Source organism: Podarcis raffonei, chromosome 7, assembly GCF_027172205.1.
Source record: "Podarcis raffonei isolate rPodRaf1 chromosome 7, rPodRaf1.pri, whole genome shotgun sequence".
Taxonomy (NCBI): domain Eukaryota; kingdom Metazoa; phylum Chordata; class Lepidosauria; order Squamata; family Lacertidae; genus Podarcis; species Podarcis raffonei.
The window spans coordinates 21,517,288-21,535,000 of record NC_070608.1 but is presented as its reverse complement, the minus strand read 5'-3'; the positions used below and the strand labels follow the sequence as shown (position 1 = coordinate 21,535,000).

The window sequence follows — 17,713 nt, the reverse complement described above, 5'->3', positions numbered from 1 at the left end:
TGAGAAATTTGTTGTTTACAAATTCTGATAGGAAATGTCCTGTTCTAAACCTCCTAGACCAATGTAGGATTGAACCCTAGTTATTTGGATTTCACACTTCTCCCAAATTTTGCAATGCGTTTTTATTGGATCAAAAAACATACAAAATGCATATTTTAGGAGAAAATACATTTATAAATTTGCACTTTCACAGAAAATATATTTATAAATGTGTATTCTATGAGAAAGTAAGTTTCAAAATAAACATTTAAGGACAAATTTTTGTGTGCTGATTTTTTTAAAAAACCAAAAAAATCAGAAACGGGACAAAACAGAGTTATCAATGAACTCTAAAACTTGACGTGAACTTGTAACAGGACTGATCAGTCCATCCATAGTCTATACCTATCGCCTTGCAGGAGAGATACTGTTTACAGTTCTAGCTAGGTAGCCATTTCCTCCAGGATACTGTAACAAAGACTGAGTGACCATGAGCTTTTTTGAAACCATTAGTGATCGCCTTGCAGTTTGGAGACTTGGACCCAAAGGTTTCACATGACCTTCCATCAGTTGAAATGGCTTCTTAATTAATCCAAAAATTACCGTCTATTCAAAACACAGTAGTCTGTTGAAGAGTACATTTTTATATCGTACGCATGCAATATGGATAGTTATTAATTATCATTAATATTTAGATAAGTTGATTTTATCTATCTCATTAATGAGTATTTTACTTACTGTTTTCTATTTAAAGCTATCTTTAATTTTAAACCTTTATACAAGTTTGTTAGTCATTTAAATGTTAATTGATTTCAGTTAATAAAATCATGGAACCATAGAGTCATAGAATTGTAGAGATGGAAGGGACCTTAAGAGTTATCCAATCCCCTGCAATGCAGGATTATTACTTAAAGTATCTATGACAGATAGTCATCCAACATCTGCTTAAGAACCTCCAAGGAAGGAGAGTCCACCACCTTCTGAGGGTGTTCATTCCACTGTGGAACAGCTCTTGCCGTCATAAAGTTATTCCTGATGTTTAGTCAGAATCTCCTTTCTTGTAACTTGAATATATTGGTTTGGGTCTTTTCCCTTCTTCCTTGACTTGCTTGCTATCAAAAACTTTTATTCTTACACAACAGATATTGCATCAACAGAACAATTTTGGCCCTTAACTGTTTTGTATTTCATACTACCTATTGATCAAAAGATGATTATATTAACTTTCTGTTCATAAATACCCTGTTCCAGAGTCCTGTAGCATATGTTCCAAATTACACACTGCCCCATTACTTTCAATAGAAGCAGAGGCTTGCCTATGTAAATAAACCACAAGCACCTTGCTAGCTCCACTGAAATTAATGGGACAGGCCTTATGGTCAGGGGGATGACTCAGGGGATAACTACAAACTAGAATAAGTCAGTTAAGTAAAATAATGCCACTCCAACATTACTGGAAGATGGGGAATTGTAGCTCAGTGGTAAAAGAGTGTCTGCTTTGCATGCAGAATGTCCGAGATTCAATTCTCTCTGTCTCTATGTAGACCTGGGAGAGACCCTAGTCTGAAATCCTGGATAACTGCTGCTAGTCATTGTGGACAATACTGAGGTAGATGGACCAATGTTCCTGCATACAAGGAGTACAATAATACAAAGCACAGTTGTGGTTTACTGTACTCCCAGAACATTGAAACATCCACACAACTATTAATCCTGATGTTAGTATCCATATTCTTGTACACATTTTTTTATAACCAAATACCTTCTTTTCACACAATGATCTTGGTAATGAGGCGATTAAACAAACCTGTTAATATTGTGCCCACATAGGAATGATGTGGCGTTTTTGCTGTAGAAGTCAAAGGCTTTTCACAAAACAATATATGAAAAACACTGCCTTAGTGTTAGCATGGCTTGCACAATCTGGCTGTTTTTATTTATATTTGCTGTTGCCTTGTGCGGTTAGGTGCCTCATAATTCATTGCTTCACTTTCAATGAGTTATGGTCCTCGCCCTCACTTACAAATCTTAATAATAAATATGGCATTGGTCTTACATGCATTCTCTGTCTCTGATGCATGGATATGCTCACAGAATCTAGACCTGTTGTTATTGCACGGACAGGACTCCCTATAAATAGTATTTTCAATTTAACCACAGCCCAACTTTCTGCAGGGATCTGATTCTGTGCAGTGGGAAAATCACATCACAGGAACATAGGAAGCTGCCTTATACTAGATCGGACATTTCCCTCATTTAGTTCAGTATTGTCTACAGTTTGGAATATCCAGGGTGTTGGCTGAATGAGTGTCATCATACAAGGCTATAATCTGAATTGTTTTCCACCCACCCCGTACTAAAGGAAGGAAGGAAGGAAGGAAGGAAGGAAGGAAGGAAGGAAGGACAAGTCTACCAAAGCAAACTTGTGATTTTGTTATTTTATTGTAAGTTTTAAAGAGGGGCACATAAAATGTCTAAATAATAAAAAATGAGATAAAGATGGAGGTAAAAGTAACGAGTAGCAAATTAAGCAGTATGCTAGATCAGTTAGCATTTTTCTGCTTGTTTTGAATTACTTCTTCTTCTTCCAAAGTATTTTGTATAATGATAACGCAAAGCCCAATTTTAAATTGATACTTGGACAACATTCCCCATACATCAGAAATTTGGAAAGTACAGTATGTGGGAAGCAACTGCTTCAGGACGAAGGGGTCACTAAGCTCTTGACTAAAAAATGAATGGAATCTTGTGGCCTGCCCCAGTCCTGATCCCACACTGATGCAAACAAGATTTTTCCCCCTTCCAGAACTTTGCTAAAGTGTATTGTAATAAAAGCTTGAAGATGTGTGGGTTTCTGCTTGAGTGACACTGCTCAGGGCAGCAAAAGAGCTTCAGTGAGCCTAGGTAAAATTTTCTGTATAGCCCTAGTGCAACAGAAGCAGGAAACATCAATGGCTCTCCCAAGTCAGACAACTAAACACAACACTACAGGCATATGGTGCCCCAACTTCACTCAAACGAAGCAGTTTACATCTGGTTGGGCAGCTGAAGTGGGGACTGCCTTATTCCACTGCCATATTTCATGGATCAAAGACAGGATATCAATGTAAATAAATGAATGCATACATACGCCCCGATCCCATTTGAGGTTTATATTTTACAATCAGTTATCCAACCAAGAACGCCATAATGGAGAATGTGAAATTCAGGGAATGCCCATTTACTTAAAGATGCAGATCATAAGCTGTCATGTGGATTATTTCTCTATTTAGGCTACTTGAAACCTGGCCTGTTGATGGCAATGTTCTGGGGAGCACTAGGGACTGACCCTGAGAGCCAGCTAAGGAGGCTGCCACTGGCACTCTTTTAGCTTTGAAACTGGGGTGTTTCCCCTGGTTTGTGAAAGGGGAGGGACCCAGATGGCTCCCATGCGCTGAAAGATAGTGTGAAGAGAGCTGCAGGGTTCACCACTCCTTTGCTGCCATGCCTTCATCCAGCATGCTAAAACATCAGTACAGATGTACCCACCTCCCAGGCCTGAAGGAACCCTAGCTCAACAATAACTTACTAAAATCATATGGATGAATACTAAATAAAAACCCGCAAAAATAATCTAATGAATCTTAAAATATTCTTGAAAGCATGCGAGAACAGAGTAGACTTCACCTGATGACTAAAGGACATCAGAGATGCTCCAAACAAACGTGACTCTAGAGATTACACAATTTGAGTGTCACCGCAAAGAAGGCCTCCATCTTTTCCAAGATGTCTGAATATATTTTTTTAAATACTTTAAGTATCTCTCACTGACTAAACCATGCACTATTTTAGTCAGTATCTAATAAGCCTCAAATTCATAAATAATGTACAAGAACCAATCCTGCCTTTCATATTCCAGCCAAAGAAAAAACAGTGATTAAAGATGGCTGAGCAGGATCATCCTCTTATTCTGAGTGCTGATATTCTTGAAAAGGAAATGTAAAATAAAAGTTTGTCAAGCCATCTCTTTGAATAGAGTTCCTTGCTAAGCGGGGGGCGGGGCGCTGAATAACGGTGTTCTTTAATTATGGTGAAACCTGTGGCCTGTCTTTAATATTGCTAATACAAACTCTTTTGTATATCATCCACTGGCTATACTTAAAAAAAAATCCTTATTATCCTTCATGGTTCCTTGTTGCGTTTGCTTGTTCTGCTGGTTTAAAATATTAGAATGTAACATTTCCAAATTGCTAATATATTGATTACTGTTCACTTTTTCAGTACCAGTTAACCTTAATGTTAAATATGAAGCAGCAGCACTTAAGCCCATAGAAACTTAACCCTTCTTTAATAAGACCTAAGAGTAAAGAATAAAGAAAGCATTTTTCTTCTTCCTCCTTACAAGAAGGCACATGAAATGTTCTCTGAGTTAAGTTTTACCATTCATAATGAATGCAGTCTCGCCATTCAAATGCGACCATAAGTACACAGAAGATAAGAATTTAATTAAATGTAGATTAAAACCAAACAGGAAAACACACTCGCTGATAATTTTATCCCATCCTCTGGCCATATTTTTTATACTTCCTTCTTGTTCTTCTTTGGGCTACAGCTTATCAACATGCCGATAGTACCATAACTCATTACATCTGATGGTGCAGCTGGAATGTGCAGACTTGGTGCTTGAATTTCAGAGGCACTTAAAATGCAAAGCATGTAAATGCCTATGTTAAATATATTAGTGTGGTAATGTTAGTGAAAGAAAGTGATTTCTAACAAATCCTTGCACCTCACATTAAATGTTATCGTTGCCCAGTTAGAAAGGCATTTCAAAATTTCTGCTTAATCTTTCCTTAAAAACTACAGAGTGACACCCACCCCCCTTGCCTAATCAGGTTTTTTTATTATTATTGTCAGGGCAATCACAAAACTATATTATTAAAACAAAAGAGATGCTGTTCAGGTGGGTGGTTTGATCAGCTTATGCTATAGAGCTGATGATCTGTGAAGGAAAGGTGCGAAACTAAGGATTCTCCCCTTCCAAGATTATCCCTGGTTTGGGTTTTTTTTAATCACCTGGTCTTGTGCTGGTTGCGCTTCAGAAGCGTTAGGAATTCTGTTTTTTAATTGCCGCATTTTGTGCAGACTGCTGTGCATGCACAGTTTGTTGCTGCTTTGAGTTCATTCATTTCTTTCTCCCCTCCTGCTCTTTATTACTGATGTGTGCTCATAAAACTCAGGCGGGAGCAATAGATTTTGGGTATAATATTGAATATGATGCGTGGTTAAAACTGTGGAATGAAAATTTAAAATTTACAGCTTGCGTGGCATTAAAAGAAAATGTAATGAAAATGTTGTACAAATTGTTATTTGACACTGGTAAAATTGGCTAAAATGTATAGAATGAATAATAGAATGCGTTGGAAATGTAAAGAGAAGGATGGATATTTTGATCATATGTAGTGGACATGTGACAAAATAAGATGTTTTTGGGAGCTGATATGTAATGAACTTAAAAAGATGTTCAAATATACTTTCCCAAAAAACCCGGAAGCATTTCTGCTCGGGTTGATGGGGGAAGAAATGGCGTAAGCAGATCAAAGACTATTTTTGTATGCCACAGTTGCGGCAAGAACTTTATTAGCCCCAAAGTGGAAATTACAGTATATACCAACGATTGTGGAGTGGCAGATGAAAGTGATGGACTATGCTGAACTGGCAAACCTGACTTGCAAAGTGAGGAACCAGGAGGACCCAAAATTCCAGAGAGACTTGAGTAAATTTATTGACTACGTTAATCATTGTAAAAGTCTGAAGACATTAGCAGGACTGAAAAAATTCCTACGACGTGGACTTTATAGTTTAAGTTATAAATGCGATATATAGATTGGCAATAGAAAGCTTGTTGAAGTGGGGGAGGGAAGTCTTAAGCTCGGCAGAGCGTGGAAGGACTGGATTGGCGAAGTAAAGTGAAATTATTGTTTGATGAGAAAATGAATAAAAATTATATTTTTTAAAAAACAAATCTCAGGCAGGTGAGGGAGCAATCTTCACATGATTCTGTGGTATTTACATGTTCATCAGTAAAACACTGCAGCGGAAAAAAATCTTAATGCAGTCATATACATGATCACACCCAGATTGCTTCCCCGCCCCCTTTCTTTTGTGCACGGCGGTGTTTCATCAACGAGCATAGCACATGGGCCCACCATAAAACAAAAATTCCAGGGGAAAATATTTATGCAGTTAATGTCACATCCAGATTGCTTTCATCCCCTGTGTTTTATCAATGAGCACATGTGCATCTCTAACGAGACAAGGGGAAGGAGATGGAAATGAACTGAAGGAACGGCATCAAACAATGCATGTTTCAGTTTCCACAATTAATTTTAGAAATTCTCAGAGTTAAATTGGAATCAAGCAAGAGTAGCATGCAGGCAGAGTGCTGTCCAGATTTGCTGAGGTTGGGCATGCTTATTGTCTTCCTTGGCAAAGCATGCTATTTATTATCATCACAACCTGGGCAAGTAAGGACATATAGAAAATAGAGGGGGGCATAGAAAGTGAACTTGAGCATGTCTGTAATTAGGTGGAACAGGGCAATTGGGGGACATCCCAGGAGAAATTGGACAACTGGTGGAAATGGGAACTTCTGTTTGCCCAACAACTTTAACTAGAGTAGAATGGCCATGCTTCAGCTGAACACAAAGGTAGTGGGTAGGGGTGTGGACACACAAACATATCACACACTCCATGGACATCCAGGCCAAATTCCCAGTCAGTGGGTTTAGGAAACAGGGCCAACCCAAGACATTTTGCCACCCGAGGCAAAGAACAAAATGGCTCCCCTATTTCATGTGCAGAAGGTGACTGGATTGTCCGTTTAATCTTAATTTTATAGTGGTAATTGGATCGCATCCTCTAATGAACTTAAGGGCAGTAGACTAATTTAGGAACTGTATGACAGACATATGGCACACATGGCTCTGATCTTCAACAGGGGTAAAAGCCCAGAGGGCTCACAAGAAACCGCTGGAGAGGGCTGCCACCTAACATCTGCCACCTGAGGCACTTGCCTCACTCAAATGGTAGGGGCAGCCCTGTTAGAAGAGAAGATCTACCCACCTTATTTTCACAATAACCTGTTATTATTGAATTTACCTGTAAAACAACCTTAGTTTTAGACTATTTTCTCCAGCACATTTTTTGCCAACCACAAACAGCTTCTAGGAAAAATGATACAGTTTAATTGCCTGAATGTTTACGGTACTATGCCAGCCTCTAAAAGTAATATCCTTGCAAAGAATGTTAGGAATTATGGCTATGAATCTGCAGGTGTGACTTTCTGAGAACATAGAAAACTACCTTTCATCATTGGCCCATCTAGCTCAGTATTAGGGTTGCCATATTTCAAAAAGTGAAAATCCGGACAGCTTTTCTTGCAAAATCATAAAGAAATTAGACGTTTTTGAAATTGGACGTTTCCCCAGACATTTTGCCGATTTCTGCCCGGACACTCTTTGCAGCTGCAGTATTCCAGATATGTCCAGGAAATTCCTGACATATGACAACCCTACTGTACTCAGTGTTGTCTACAGTGGCACTCCAAGAATTCAGACAGGAGTCTTTTCCAGCCTTACCTGGAGGTGACAAGGATTAAAGCTTGGGCCATTTCCAAGCAAAGCATACTCTCTACTCTTGCTCCAGGGCCCTTTCCTCACATTGTTTTTGCTGGACCAACAGTCTGTTGTTTAAACCAAAAGTCTGAGACTTCAAAAAGAGTTACATGAAACTCGTTCTTGGTTAGTGCCAGAAATTCCAGTGGGATTTTCACTAGAGAAAACAGTTTGCAGCATGAAGAACAGATCTTAACGAATGATTTTCCAACAATATTTTCATGTATTATGTGTCTTTAAAATGAGAGAGAAGTTCCTGGATATGCCTCCTAAGCACTAGCATGTAGGCAACTGTGCACATTCAGAGTCAGAGTGTGAATCGAGGCAGAATTGGGAGTCTAATTGGATTCGGAATGGGATGACCAGCCTAATCCTGTATCATTTCAATTTTGCTGGCACTCAATCATAGATGTCTTCTATCTCGTTTTGTGTGGATATTCTGAAAAAACACATGAAAAGTCTGCATTTCAATTGTGTTCATTTTGTATGTACCTTCTACGTAACATAGCAATTTCAGTGCTTTCCCCTGTAAAATACAAATTTTATGTGCATTTTAATGTAAAAATATGTATTTTTGTGCACCCCTTCCTCCACCCCTAAACTACATCCTGGAGAAGTGTGTAATTGGACAGAGAACTGCAAGTTTTAGAGCACTGAATCAGGTGGGTCTACTGCAAAGCAGAGCAAACAAATTCTTTCTCCATCCCTAAATGGGAAGAAACACTGAGGCAGATCCAGAAGAGGATCAGTTTGAAGGCAGAGTTAATTGTGGGCCCTTCAATTTATGTCAACGTATGGTTAATCATTACATTCTTGATGAAGTTTCTAATAAGTCATGTGCTGTAGAAGTTAGTGTTATAACGTTGAATTGAATACACCGTTACTGAGTTTATCATTAATATGTTTGTTCAATTCCCTCGCCCCATGCATTCTGTTTTATGGGGACATACTAAACCATTTAGATCTGTGGAGGTCTTGATGGAACAGACTCTGGACCAAGCCTAGCAATTCAGAGATCAAAGTAGTATCTTTAGCATTGGTCTTGTTAATTAATTATTATGCTATGTATTATTTAATATGCAATCTTGATTTATTAGGCGCCATTAAAGCACAAGGGAAATCGTTTTTATGTTCATGCTATCTTATATTTATAACTGAGGCCTGTAAGAACTAGAACATCTTTTCTGTGCTGCAGGAATAATAAGGCAGTAGATTTCCTTCCATTTAAAAACTGTTATTCTTGCATACATTGTGAGTAGAAGGGAGCCGTGCTTATTACCACATACTTCCATGAGATGAAACTAGCTATAATTCTACTATTCTAGAATGAACTAGCAGTGGGTTGGGCTGAATGTCACCATTTTATTCACTTAGGAATGTACTGTACGTACATACATACGTAATTTTATTTGTATGCTGCCTTTCTACAATTCAAACCATGCTCAAGGCAGCTTACAACTTGAAAATATATATAACTGCAACATAACAAAAGTAGTCATAAACGATAAAAACATCAAAAAATATACAAGCAAACTGAACAATTTCCACCTCAACCACTAGATCTAAAATAAATATGCAAAAAACAAAAAACAGCAACAACCATACTCTTATGCTTTTAAAGGCATGAGTTTATGACTCACTGGACCAAATACCTGTCTAGCATAGAGTGGATCTGGCACTGAATTGCAATGCTCCTGTAAACCACATGCAGGGTAGTATGCAAAATTAACACCAGTTTATTTGCCAAGTAGATGAGTTTGCATTGATATCCCCTGGCATGAGACATTTTGAGATATATGTTGTTGTTGTTGTTCTTTAGTCGTTTAGTCGTGTCCGACTCTTCGTGACCCCATGGACCAGAGCACGCCAGGCACTTCTGTCTTCCACTGCCTCCCACAGTTTGGTCAAACTCATGCTGGTAGCTTCGAGAACACTATCCAACCATCTTATCCTCTGTCGTCTCCTTCTCCTTGTGCCCTCCATCTTTCCCAACATCAGGGTCTTTTCCAGGGAGTCTTCTCTTCTCATGAGGTGGCCAAAGTATTGGAGCCTCAGCTTCACGATCTGTCCTTCCAGTGAGCACTCAGGGCTGATTTCCTTAAGAATGGATAGGTTTGATCTTGCAGTCCATGGGACTCTCAAGAGTCTCCTCCAGCACCATAATTCAAAAGCATCAATTCTTCAGCGATCAGCCTTCTTTATGGTCCAGCTTTCACTTCCATACATGACTACTGGGAAAACCATAGCTTTTACTATACGGACCTTTGTTGGCAAGGTGATGTCTCTACTTTTTAAGATGCTGTCTAGGTTTGTCATTGCTTTTCTCCCAAGAAGCAGGCGTCTTTTAATTTTGTGGCTGCTGTCACCATCTGCAGTGATCATGGAGCCCAAGAAAGTAAAACCTCTCACTGCCTCCATTTCTTCCCCTTCTATTTGCCAGGATTGAGATATATAGCCAATGCCTAATTACAAGGTGAGAGCATGACAGAATCCTATAATGACTGCAGAGATATTAGCCACATTTGTACCTCATGCTAAACCATAGACTGAGCAACTGACCATGATTTCTGAAGCTGATTTGTTTAAACTAGTTGTAATTAATGTTAACCACCGCAGCTTCTGGCTAACCCAAAGCAGAAGCTTCCAAACTTGTTCTCCCAGCTGCGTGGGAGGAGGATGGGGAAAGGTGGAAGAATTCATGCCCAAGGCTCATTGTGGCCCTTCTCTGCTCATACTTGTACCAGGCCATCATATGTATAAATTGTTGTGTAAAGGTAAAGGGACCCCTGACCATTAGGTCCAGTCGTGGCCGACTCTGGGGTTGTGGCGCTCATCTTGTTTTATTGGCAGAGGGAGCCGGCGTACAGCTTCCGGGTCATGTGGCCAGCATGACTAAGCAGCTTCTGGTGAACCAGAGCAGCGCACGGAAACGCCGTTTACCTTCCCACCAGAGCAGTACCTATTTATCCACTTGCACTTTGAGGTGCTTTCGAACTGCTAGGTTGGCAGGAGCAGGGACCGAGCAATGGGAGCTCATCCTGTTGTGGAGATTCGAACTGCCAACCTTCTGATCAGCAAGTCCTAGGCTCTGTGGTTTAACCCACAGTGCCACCCGCGTCCCAAATTGTTGTGTATATGAAGCCAATTAACATATATGACTTCTCTAGTAGATGTGCATAGCTAAACTCATCCTATTTCATGCTAAAACCAATATTGAATAATCTGTAGAGCTTTTTGTCATGCGCGCGTGCACACACAAAGTTAAGTAGAAGGAAAGGACATTATAAAGAGAAACATCCAGTGCCAAAAAAGAAAAAAAAGGAGGGAAAAAGATCTCACAATGCCCCAATGCTGCTTTGTTGTGGGCATGACAAAAGTCAATCCAAGGACTCATGAGACAATGAAATATAATGAGGGAACATTTATTGTTACCACAGCACAATCATTATCAGCTTTGGTTTGTAATACAAGGGTTTCATTATAAGGCAATATTTGTCACTTCACAGATACGATGGTAAGTCTAATGTTTCCTTTTCTAAGTACAGGATATACAGTATTTCCTTCAGACTCTGGTAATAAAGGGGCTGCTTCCAGAGCATCTAGTAGTGCATGTTTGAAATGCAATTTCTCTCTTCTCTTTGTTGCGACCCTTATTATCAAAATTTAGATTGTAAGCTTTCGAGGGCAAATATTTGCCTTTCTTGCTTATATATTGATGATGCCATGTGAGTGGTTATAGTTATACAAATCTTCATTCTTTGCCCTTGAAAATGGACGGTTTTGTATGGTTTATAATTACTGCCGTATGTGCAGTGATTAATCTAAACTGTAGTTAAGGGAAGCAATCCAGGATCACAAACCACAGTTGGCTTGTATATTCTAAGCTATAGTTAAGACTAACCAACCCAAAACGGAAGCAAACATTCCCGCTTTCCTGCTCACAACTGCCCCAAAGGAGAGGGGAGGTGGGATTGCCCACGCCCAAAGCTCATTCATGTAACCCTGTGGTTTAGCATTATTTCTGAAGGCAGTTATTATTTTCTCTCGTATCAGCATGGCTGGCAGAAGCACAACTCTGAGAAATTATGTAGTTTCATGAAATGTGTGTGTGGCATCCTGTGATGTACAGTTGGGAAATAAAGTTGCAGGGTTTTCTGAGGAATCTGGGAAATAAAGTTTTGTTCTCTTATTAGCTTTGTTGATACATCACTTGCCTATAGACTATTGGGTTTAGGGAGAAGAGTAAGGCTGCACTTAAAATCGCTCTGGTGTCACCCCATTCAGCCCCCCGCTCTGCCCATGTGTTTTATATGGCTGTGTAGAAGGAAGTCTAACATATGACCTCTTGCTAGCAAGTGCAGCGATTCTCAACCTGTGGGTCCCCAGATGTTGTTGGACTACAACTCCCATCATCCCTGAGCTCTGGACTTGCTAGCTAGGGGTGATGGGCGTTGTAATTCAACAACACCTGGGGACCCACAGGTTGAGAAAGGCTGAAGTAGGGGCTTCACATGAACAGCATGCCCTTGGCCCTTGTGCCTGACTGCAGGGAGCCCCTACTCACAAACAGGAGCTCATGTGTTCGGCTCTCTTATCACAGAAGGAAAAGAGGGGTGACATTGGGGTGGGAGCTAAGAGTACAGCCCATTTCCTTTCACTAATATATGTGTATTTCAGAGTCTACAATAATATTTGATGGGCTTCTTATACTCTCCCTACTACAGAAAACCAATGCGGAATCTCTAATTTGAGAAAGGGGATTTGTAAACAAGTTCATTACATTTATTTGAAATAAAGCACTATTGATTTCAGTATGCAATGGTACATAGGGCAGGGTGCAAGTTTTCCAGTTACTAGGCTGGAAGCACAATACTGTACATAATTACTCACAAGCAAGTCTCACTGTATTCCAGTAATGGGGAACCTGAGGACCTCCGAATATTCATGAACTCCCATCTTCCCTCACCATTGGCCATGCTGACAGGGGCTGATGAGAGTTGGAATCCAACATCTTTTACATCCCCAGTGTATTGAGTGGGCCTTGAGCAATGGGGCTTACTCTTGAGTAAGTTTGCTTACATATATTGGTTTTGACATTTGGATGTACATGTCTTTATACATGACTTATTGGTCTTGGGTGCCATTGAAATACCAAGTATTATGTCCTACATATGACAGTTTTTTACTTGCTGCTTTGGTTCATGGTCTGGCCAAAATTCAGGTCATGCAAAGGCAACACTAACAAGGCTGCACATGTTAGGAAGCTTGCTGGTATTTCATGCAGCAACATACAAGAAAACTAAGTGCATCTTGCCTTGTTGCGACACCAAAGAATTTTCCTCTCCCGCAAGGGAACTCTACTAAGCACAATCCACTGCTGAACACTTGCCCATTTAAGGGAACTCCACAACCGAACAGAAGAGTGCCGGTAGACCATAATAAAATTAAATGCCAGGAGAACCTCTGTTTGCCAAAACGTGGTGGAATATTTTGCTGTTGAGAAACATTTGCTTGCATGTTGTACCAGTGACATTAAAGTGGACATTAGAAGCAATGCACTTTTTTTTTACCTGTAAACCCTTTGTCCCAGAATGTAGCTGACAGTTGTGCTAAGTGATTTCTGCCTCCCATAAAATATTTATGCTTCTTCTTGTATAAAGATGCTTTCGTACACATTGAGCGTTATTCTGACTAAGTCATCAGTTCAGCGTGAATAATTTTCAGGGTAAAGACTTGTTTAGATTGGGTTGCTTCCTGAAAAACAATCCAAAAGAAGAAACCTTGGGTGAGCAATAGAACAGAAAGAAGAATCTGTCTATTGTAAATATAAAAATAGCTGCGATTACTTGCTTGCGTTGTCAGCTGTGCACCCATGTGGCACCGAAGGTCATCCGTTTATTTGCCATGCTTGGAAAGTGGGTACTCCTAAGCCATCCTTCTTTCTCTCCATCGCCTCTTGTCTGCCTCTTTCTCTTTTCAGAAATACCAGCTTACGATACTGAAATGATTTTAATTTTTTTTATTAATGCATGCAGCTACAGTGCCAATGCAAAATATACTTGCGTTCCTGACAGATACCTCGCCGGCAGTATCTGCTTCACAGCACTGAGAGGAAATAACATTGGCCAGTCATTAAATAATAATATTTTAATAAAGAGTAATATTTTAAATTACTCTCTTTCTACCACACTGCCTGAAACCTGAATTCAGACAGAGGCTTGCACATATTGGAGCATTAAACAATAATGCATTCTTCCCAAGGGGGAGCTCACCTAATAAAATGGCAAGTGTAGCCAATGATGCTTTAAGCACCGATTCTGACCTAAAGACTTGCAGTCTTGCTACAGTTCATACTACACATGCCTCAGGTGCAAAATTGGGGTAGAGAGAAAGGCCGACCAATGTGTTGAATGTAAACTTTAACACTTTCCCTTCCTCCCATGTTTTTATTCAGTCATTCTCTTGAACTATCATGAGTTCTTTTAACGCAAAATGGGCATTTCTTGGTTGCTAGTGTGGAGTCTTTCTGCTCAGTTCATTACAATTAAACTCTGAGTCAGTTTCTAAATAATGCCATCCATTTTCATCAGTTACAGCATTTGGAATTATAACACCCATTTTCACTCCTTTGAATACTGCAGCAACATTCTTGCTTCCCTGTTTCTTAGGGGCATCAGAAATAAGCAGAAATATTGTGTGTAATTACTTGATTGTATTATTAAAATTTTATTAAAAGATTTAAATTAAAAATCAGCAGAACAGTAATGCAGCATATACTGGATTAATTCCAAGTCCCTTGATATATCAATCGTTATATACATACATTCAGATTATTGATTCCTGTTTGGTTTTCCTCGTACCTCAAATGTTATGTTAGGTCAACTGAATAATTTTCAAATTTCTGCAACAATTATTTGACTATTATATATAGATATTTAAAACCTGCATTACCATAACATATAAAACACTGCTTATTGGACATTTTCCTGAACTTAGATATTATTTTCAGCACTGTGCTGCTGAAGTATCCTATAAAAGAGAAATACTGTTTACTGCTTTTGTAATACCCCCCCCAAAAAAAACCCTACTACAGTACTTCTAGGGTTTATGAAATGGCAGTAGTTTTCTAAATTTGTGATTCTTCTGTGTTCTGCAGTCAAGAACAGTTGTACATCTGCTCAGCACAGACTTTAGGAGACTATGAACTTTAATTGAGGAAAAATAATGAGGGTTCAGGGACCACTGATACAGTGTCGGTTGGTAAGGCAGGTGCCCTGCTGTCAGATCAATGGTTTATTTACTTCTTTGTCATAAACAAGAAACAGTTGGTTGAGCAGAGAGGCTACATTTATATTCCAAAGACAGGCTGCTTTTTTTTTTTTGCCATGTAAATAGGCAGAACTTTAAGTGCTTCTTACAATGTGTTTTTCAAACTTATCCTTTGCATTTTATCCTGGAGCTCACTCATAATTACTCTTGATGAATTCGTATGAATGTCTAGAGCGTGTGCTTGCACTATATATTTATTTTTTTTACCCATAATGTAAAATTGTTTCGTGTTGTTCCACGTAGAAATTAGCTATATGTTTTTAAATGCAGGGTGCTCACAGAATAAGGAAAAACCCAGTCAACAAAATCCATTTATCAAATTATTTTTTCCCCGTAAGGGAAAATTAGATGTGGGGGGAGAGAAAGTGTGGTGATTGAGAGAGGGAGAGGGAGAGAGCGGGTGCCAATCTTTTTGCAGTCTGAGCACTATAATGATAATGTTGTTTTGGGGATGGAGTTTATACAAATTTTACACACCACTGAAGTGGAATTTTTCTGACACTTTAATCAGAAAGAAGATGCAGATATGCATTTCCATGTGAGTTAAACAAGCAATTTGAGGTTTCAATAAGCATTCTTAATCCTGTGAGCTGTGGGTGGGGGGAGGAGTGGGATTGGGTGACGGGGGGGGGCTGGGGGCTATCTTTACATACCTGGTCGGAGCCTTAAAAGGTCAAGGTCAGCTACCAGAGACATATTTTCCTCTTAATATGTATTCATTAGCAAAGCAAACAAAGAGCAGTGGTGCACAGCAATCCGCAATAAGCTTTGAAATCCCTGCTAACAAGTCACATTAGTTTTCTATAAAATGTATTTCATTCAGGAATATGTGGGTGCCTAAATCCATGTAGGTCAGATGTCACGGTATTAAATTACTGGTAATGGGATGTACACTAAGAAAAATCTGCCTTTTCTTTCTTCAGGGAAGTTTATATGCTCTGGAAAAGTCTGCTCAGAAGCATTTAATTCCACATTTCGCCTCTTTATGTAGCCAAATAAAGAAACAACACATTTGTTTTCCTCACTTTTACACTTCTGCCTATTACGTTTTAAAATAAATATATTTTGTATCCGAGCTATTTTGTCAACCGCATGCCAAATCTTGTATTGACTAGTGGGTTTGCCCTTAGCACATATCCCAAATTATTTTAATGTATTTTTCCTTTATTCTTATATTTATATCTCACCTTTCTTCTGTCATGGAACAATAGGAACATGGAACATAGTCATGCAATATGTGGTTTTCAATGCTACCTATCCAGATCTTGACCTGCTTAGCCCTTCAGTGAAGTGATTGCCTCATATGCCTTGAGATCACATTGTCAGAACAACAGGCTGCTTGGAGTGACTATTTCCTTTAATAGCCCATATAGTCCGGGGCCTGCGTTCTATTGGCAATTTCTCCTTGTGACTGTTAGGAGCAAAGGAAACTGCTTTATGCCAAGTCAAACTGTTGGGTCCATCAAGCTCAATATTGTCTCCACTGACGCAGCAGCTCTCAAAGTGGAGAAGCTGGGGATTGAACCAAGGACCTTTGATGTGCAAAGCAGAGGCTCTACCACTGAGCTACAGCCCTTCCCCTTCCTAATTCCTCAGATCTACATGGTTAGGATTAGGAAGGCACTCCTCTGTGTCCAGCCATTTACAGAGGTGAAGATTGTGAGGGCATGGAGTCTCACCTTCTCTATGGTGATCTCCCATTTTTGAACATGCTCCCACTGAAAGCATGTTGAGAGACTCCTCTGCTGGTGTTTTGTTATTCACTCAAGATCTGCCTCTTCAAGGAGGCATTTGATACTTCTTGAAGAAGATTGGACTTTTTTCCTTCTACTGTAAACATTTAGAATGTTTCTATGATTATATTTTAAGGATAGTCATCATGAGTTAGCTCTTAAGACTCTGCTTAATACTGATTCAAATATTATCCCATTCCATCTGACTTAGTATTGTCTACTCTGCATGGACTAGTTGTGGCTCTTCATAGCTTCTGACAAGGGCACTTTCCAGCCCTACCTGATTTTCATAGAATAGTTTTTAAAACTTGTGATTTACCTTGATTTTATGTTACGTGTGTATACATATATGCAGGTGGCAACCATTCTACACAGGGGTTCCATTCCTGGCCTTTGCATGCACCGAATGTAGTACAGTACTGGAATATTTTAAAAGATAAATAACACTGCAATCTTATGCATGTCTATTGAAAAGTCACATTGAGTTCAAATGGGATTGCTCCCAGATATAGGATTGCAGTTGAAGAAGTTGGTAATTTAGGCCTAGCCTAACTTGCCGTAAGGATCACTTACATAATGTGAGATACTTTGAACACTCTAACAGGATGTTTTATTCTAATAATCATGTATGTAAATTAATTCCTTTGATATTTTGAATCCTTAATTCTAAATAAATTACAGGGTCAGCCTCTAATTATGAACATGGAAGCCATTACAAAAAGTTGTTCTATATGAGAAATGGGTTCCATCACCCACCAACCCCAGGAATGCAATCCTTAGTTACTAAATCCAGTTGCTTAAAACTGAAGCTAATACTAATTAGATAGCACAAGATGCATTCTTTCTTTTATGGAAAACATGGCATCAATTGTGAATAATAACTTTTTAAAAAATACCATAGGCTGAAATAAATTAATTGGCCACCATCCAAAGCAGAGTTATGCATGCTTCAGCCCATTGAAATCAGTGGGTTTATGGGCGATTAACTCTGAATTAACTCATATTTGACTGACAATA

The 17,713-nt window shown here is 39.2% G+C and overlaps 1 protein-coding gene across 5 annotated transcripts in view; it reads left to right on the top strand.

Moving 5' to 3' along the window:
* Nucleotides 1-17,713, top strand: part of ZFPM2 (zinc finger protein, FOG family member 2) — a 325,302-nt gene that overhangs the window by 259,409 nt on the left and 48,180 nt on the right. The gene's annotated exons all lie outside the window — the stretch shown is intronic.